This window comes from Neoarius graeffei, chromosome 20, assembly GCF_027579695.1.
Source record: "Neoarius graeffei isolate fNeoGra1 chromosome 20, fNeoGra1.pri, whole genome shotgun sequence".
Classification (NCBI taxonomy): Eukaryota; Metazoa; Chordata; class Actinopteri; order Siluriformes; family Ariidae; genus Neoarius; species Neoarius graeffei.
In genome coordinates this window covers 45,126,437-45,133,642 of record NC_083588.1, presented here as the reverse complement: position 1 = coordinate 45,133,642, position 7,206 = coordinate 45,126,437, and positions in this window count along the sequence as shown.

Below are 7,206 nucleotides of genomic sequence, written 5' to 3'. Positions count from 1 at the left end.
CCCCAAGATTCACAAGGAAGGAGGTCCACTCAGACCTATCATCAGCAGTATAAACTCTGTCACCTATAACATTGCCAAACACCTAGCCACCATCCTGGCTCCTCTTGTTGGGAATACGCTACATCACGTCAAAAACTCCCAAGATTTTGCTACTAAAGTTGCAGACCTCAAACTAGACTTAGATGAAACCATGGTTTCTTACGATGTCACTTCTCTTTTCACCTGCATTCCCACCACAGAAGCAGTTGAATCTGTTAGAAAACGACTCCTTCAAGACAACACCTTACTGGATAGAACGAACCTCATCACGGACCAGATTTGCACCCTGCTTGACCTCTGCCTGACTACCACTTATTTCCAGTTTAAGGAAAGTTTCTACAGACAGAAGCATGGATGTGCCATGGGCTCACCGGTGTCCCCTATTGTGGCCAATCTTTACATGGAGGAAGTGGAACATAAAGCTTTGACCACTGTTTCAGGAGTTGCTCCCAGCCACTGGTTCAGATATGTGGACGACACCTGGGTCAAAATCAAAACCCATGAAGTGGAAGCCTTCTCTAAACACATCAATGCAGTGGATATCAACATCAATTTCACTCGGGAGGACGTAATTGGGAATAATCTAGCCTTCTTGGATTGTGATGTACACATTAGACAAGACAGAAGCCTTAGCATCGAGGTCTACCGGAAAGCCACACACACGGACCAGTACCTACTCTTCGACTCTCACCACCCACTGGAGCACAAACTGGGGGTCATTAGGACCTTGCAACACAGGGCTCAGAACATCCCTACAATGGTAGAGGGAAAAGAGAAGGAGCAGAATCACATCAGGAAAGCACTTCAGAACCGCGGGTATCCCAATTGGTCTTTTTCAAGAGCAGAAAAAGGAACATAATGGACAAGGAGGATAACAGGAACAAACGCAAGAACATTGTCATTCCCTACATTTCTGGTCTATCTGAGAAACTCAGGAGGATCTTCTACAAACACAACATTCCGGTACGTTTCAGACCGAGTAACACCCTGAAGCAGAAACTGGTCCACCCTAAGGGCAGAATACCCAGACACAAACAGGACAACGTAGTGTATGCAATTCAGTGCAGTGAGGAATGCACAGACTCGTATATTGGTGAGACCAAACAACCGCTTCACAGGCGTATGGCTCAACACAGGAGAGCCAGTTCCTCAGGCCAGGACTCTGCTGTCTACCTTCATCTTAATAACAAAGGACACTCATTTCAGGATTGCAACGTACGCATTTTAGCCAGAGAGGATCGTTGGTATGAGCGAGGAGTTAAAGAAGCCATTTTTGTCAACCCGGAACGGCCATCACTGAACAGAGGTGGGGGTCTAAGACATCATTTATCAGCCACCTACAATGCAGTCCTTGGCACACTTCCCAGACAACTGAATGCACACCAAAATCCAGTTGTTTTCAGTGGCATACAGGAGGACAAAGGCTACATCCACACGACAACGGCAACGAGATGTTATTTTAAAATATATCGCGTCCAAATGGGCAACTATCAGTAAAATATCAGGTCCATATGGCAACGCAACACTTGCTGAAAACGATGCAATACACATGCCACACCTCTAGGGGCGCTGTAAGACGGTCCCTTCGGAGACACCAGAACAATAGAAGTAAGGACGCATGCGCATAAACTGTTATGCGCGAGACTTCATATTAGCCACAAAGTCAGGAAAATCTGTTTGTAAAATTACATTATAATGACCAAATACAATGAAAAGTATTTTTCCAGTCTCACCTGTGAAAGGTAATCCCATGTGATCTTGTTTGGACAGAAAACCTGTTGGTACAGTTAAACGCAGCTAATCTTTATTCTCCGCTTTGACCTATCCAAAATGGCGGCGAGGATGACGTATGATTCTACACGGAAGGCGGCGTCTTTAATGGTCCGGAATAAATTGAATGATACACGTTGATGGATTAATTTGTTGTTTCTCACCTGTGAAAGGTAATCCCATATGATCTCGTTTGGACGGTAAACCTGTTGGTACAGTTAAACGCAGCTAATCTTTATTCTCCGCTTTGACCTCTCCAATATGGTGGCGAGGATGACGTATGATTCTACGCGGAAGGCGGCGTCTTTAATGGTCCGGAATAAATTGGATTAATTTGCTCCTCTACGCCCTTTTTGAGGAATGTATTGTCGGACTTAAATCAACATCTGAAGAGGTGAGATCGCTCCTTTTTTCCCCTATTTTTGCTGGCGGGATTGCACCATTACACAATATTCACAGTGAAAATATTTTGTAAGCGCGTTTCATGAACCAAGTTATAGGATTTGTTGACAACTCGCATCGCAATGAGAAGATCATTGGCACTACTGGTGTTAAGAATCAGACCATTTCATAAATGAATATTTTGCTGTAGAGCTGCAGTGTTTGTACAATTGCATGTTTTTGCTTCACTATTACTGTCACTATTCTGCTTCTTGCATTACTACTGTGAACTAACACTGAACATAATAATAATAATAATAATAATATCCAAGCTCGTGTTTCACTCTCACTAGTGCTCTGTAAGGCTTTTTCCTGGTGATATTCGTTACACTTCTACCCGGCGTGAAGCATTCACAGTCATGTGGTTGTGACGTCATCATAAACAAATCCGTTCTACTCATCCAGACGACTTCACAACGGCAACGTTGCCAGATCTTTCCACTCTGGAACCCGTTCTCAAAAAGATTGCGTTTTGGGCACCCAAAACGCCAGTGCCGTGTGGATGCCAGGCCTAAACGATAAGCAATTGTATCGGAGTCACCTGAATCCGTTGCCGTGTGGACAGGGCCAAAGAGAATCAGCATTCCATTGATCACCTTAATGGGCAATACATTGATCACCCTAACGACTCTCGAGGCCATTCACATTCAGCCCCCAGTGACCCACACCAACAGGATGACTCAACGACACCTTAGATGAGCTTTTCATCCATGAGAGGATAAATACCTGATACTCCCTACTAGTCAGACAGAACTGAAGAAGCCTTTCGGATGAGAGGTGAAACGTCTTCAAGAATCTTCAAGCAAGTCCAGTTGCTCTCTTTTACCACCCACAATATTTGAGTCTGGTTTTAGCTGTTCATCACAGAGACAGCCTAAGGGAAAAACTGTTCTTGTGTCTGGTTGTTTTTGCGTACAGTGTTCTGTAGCATCTCCCAGAGGGAAGAAGTTTAAACAATTTGTGACCAGGGTGTGATGGGTCTGCAGAGATGTTACCTGCCCGTTTCCTGACTCTGGACAGGTACAGGTCTTGGATGGAGGGCAGGCTGACACCAATAATTTTCTCTGCAGACCTTATTGTCCATTGCAGTCTGTTCTTGTCCTGCTTGGTGACCAATCCAAACCAAACAGTGATGGAAGAGCAGAGAACAGACTGAATGATGGCAGAGTAGAATTGTGTCAGCAGCTCCTTAGGCAGGTTGAGCTTCCTGAGCTGGCGCAGAAAGTACAACCTCTGCTGGGCCTTTTTGATGATGGTGACTGTGTTGGTCTCCCACTTCAGGTCCCAGGAGATTGTGGAGCCCAGGAACCTGAAGGTTTCAACAGCAGTCACAGCGTTGTTGGTGATGGGCGGCAGGGTGGGGGGGTGGGGGACTCTTCCTAAAGTCCACCGTCATCTCCACAGTTTTGAGCGTGTTCAGCTCCAGATTGTTCTGACCGCACCAACAGACCAGCCGTTCAACCTCCCGTCTGTATGCAGACTCATCGCCATCTCGGATGAGGCCGATGACCGTTGTGTCGTCTGCAAATTTCAGGAGTTTAACAGACGGGTCTCTTGAGGTGCAGTCGTTGGTGTAAAGGGAGAATAGCAGTGGGGAGAGCACACACCCCTGGGGGGCGCCAGTCCTGATAGTCCGGGTGCTGGATGTGATGCTCCCCAGCCTCACCTGCTGCTTCCTGTCAGTCAGGAAGTTTATAATCCACTGACAGGTGGAGGAGGGCACAGTGAGCTGGGTGAGCTCATTCACACTCACATGAGCAATTTAGAGTATCCAGTTGACCTAATCCACGTCTTTTGACTGAGGGAGGAAACTGGAGCACCCGGAGGAAACCCACGCAGGTATGAGGAGAGCATGCAAACTCCACACAGAAAGGTCCCAATCGGCCACTTGGTTTTAAACCAAGAATCTAACTGCTGTGAGGCAACAGTGCAAACACTGCATCACTGGATGAACCCTGTTAGCTAACTTTTGCCTTCAGTTAACCTAAAGTTCACGTTTACCTTTCACTTCCAGTGTTGGCTTGGCATTTCATTACCAATACAAGCCATACTTACATAATTTATTACTAGAAAAGCACTCGGAGAGCGCAGACCTCCGCCAAGAATCCTTTAAAAAATTCCGGGATCCAGAAGGTGATCCGGATCACAGCCAAAATTTAATGGATTGTTACTTGTGCCCAGTCGCACCTCTGGAAAAAATTTCAGAGCAATCTGTTCATAACTTTTTCCATAATGTTGCTAACAGACAAACCAACAAATAAACAAACCAACGCTACCGAAAACATAACCTCCTTGGCGGAGGTAATAAAACATTAGCTAATGTTCGCCAACACTGGTGTTCAGTCATAAGCAGGCAGACAGTGGAGGATTAGTTGTTCTAGAGCTATGTTTTGACATCAATAATAATAGTCTATCATTTCATTTTGCTAGTCTTTTGTGTAGCTATTGTGGTTTAGTTAGTCTTTTTGGTATTAGCTTTTATCATCAAGTACCTTCTTTGTTTTCACTTAGGAATTCAGGACCGGCTAAAAAAGGGGTGTGCTACATGCCCAATGAGTATAATGGATTTGTCATCTACAGACTGCAGACACTGCATTAAACAAGCAAGATTGTATGAAGATTGTAAAGACAAGCACACGCCTGTGCTGCAGCAAATAAAAAACATATGGTGTTTAATTAGTTTCAAAACCCATGCACATGATCTGAGCACACAGAACAGTATACATGAAAGGAAAACATCCTCCCAAGGAAGCATTTCTGCTCCACATCCAAAAGTGAGGTCTTGCAAGCTCGCCGCCGTAACTACTGCTCAACTCTCCCTACACGTTCACAACTGCTCAACACTCACTTGTTGGTTAAGTTGAATTCGGAGACTTTGGAGGCAGGGACAGTGGCTGCAGTCTCTGCTCCTTTGATTGCTCACTTTCAACACATAAATACCTTCAAACAATGCTGCAGTGGGATCTCTGAAAGATGTTAACTTGGTCCAAGACTTAGGCTACATCCACCCGACAACGGCAACGAGATTTTAAAAAAAAAATATCACGTCCACATGGGCAATGGATCAGTAAAATATCAGGTACATATGGCAACGCAACGCTTGCTGAAAACAATGCAATACACATGCCACACCTCTAGGGGCGCTGTAAGACGGTCCCATAGGAGACACCAGAACAATAGAAGTAGTAAGGACGCATGCGCATGAACTATTATGCGCGAGACTTCATATTAGCCACAGTCAGAAAAATCTGTTCGTAAAATTACGTTATAATGACCAAATACAATGAAAAGTATTTTTCCAGTCTCACCTGTGAAAGGTAATCCCATGTGATCTCGTTTGAACGGCAAACCTGTTGGTACAGTTAAACGCAGCACATGAATGAGGCATCTTTATTCTCCGCTTTGCCCCATCCAATATGGTCGGCGAGGATGACGTATGATTCTACGCGGAAGGCGGCGTCTTTAATGGTCCGGAATAAATTGAATGCTACATGTTGATGGATTAATTTGTTCTTCTACGCCCTTTTTGAGGAATGTATTGTAGGACTTAAACCAACATCTGAAGAGGTGAGATCGCTCCTTTTTTTTTTTTTCCCTATTTTTGCTGGCGGGATTGACTCTGCCCTAACTCTCTCTCACTTTGCACCATTACACAATAAATATTCACAGTGAAAATATTTTGTAAGCACGTTTCATGAACCAAGTTATAGGATTTGTTGACAACTCGCATCGAGTTCGTTACACTTCTACCCGGCGTGAAGCACATGTGGTTGTGACGTCATCGTAAACAAATCCGTTCTACTCATCCAGACGACTTCACAACGGCAACGTTGCCAGATCTTTCCACTCTGGAACCCGTTCTCAAAAAGATTGCGTTTTGGGCACCCAAAACGCCAGTGCCGTGTGGATGCCAGGCCTAAACGATAAGCAATTGTATCGGAGTCACCTGAATCCGTTGCCGTGTGGACAGGGCCAAAGAGAATCAGCATTCCATTGATCACCTTAATGGGCAATACACTGATCACCCTAACGACTCTCGAGGCCATTCACATTCAGCCCCCAGTGACCCACACCAACAGGATGACTCAACGACACCTTAGATGAGCTTTTCATCCATGAGAGGATAAATACCTGATACTCCCTACTAGTCAGACAGAACTGAAGAAGCCTTTCGGATGAGAGGTGAAACGTCTTCAAGAATCTTCAAGCAAGTCCAGTTGCTCTCTTTTACCACCCACAATATTTGAGTCTGGTTTTAGCTGTTCATCACAGAGACAGCCTAAGGGAAAAACTGTTCTTGTGTCTGGTTGTTTTTGCGTACAGTGTTCTGTAGCATCTCCCAGAGGGAAGAAGTTTAAACAATTTGTGACCAGGGTGTGATGGGTCTGCAGAGATGTTACCTGCCCATTTCCTGACTCTGGACACGTACAGGTCTTGGATGGAGGGCAGGCTGACACCAATAATTTTCTCTGCAGACCCAAAACGCCGGTGCCGTGTGGACGCCAGGCCGAAACGATAAACAATTTTATCAGATTCACCTGAATCCGTTGCCGTGTGGACAGGGCCTTACTTGCTCTGATATGACCCCATGAAAACGGTTGCTCTCTCAGCCGATTGCCTGTCTGTGTCAGTGATCATGCAGGTTCAGCAGGGATTAAAACAATCATTCGGCTCCAAAATACCAACCAAACGTAATGAATGTCATGAGTTTTAGCCGACATAAAATCTCCCAACTGTGCTGGACTCTACTATTATGTATGGTAATGTATGTATAATGAATCACATACATACATGTGTGTATGATTATTTTTTATAATCTACATTTTAGGCTCGTTTTTAATGTCAGCATTGAAAAGATGGCAGGTTTGAGAGTACTGTTCCATCACCATCGACCTGATACTATTTGCCTTTCTGTGAGGTTCTGGCCACTGATTAACTAAGATACTTATTACTTCC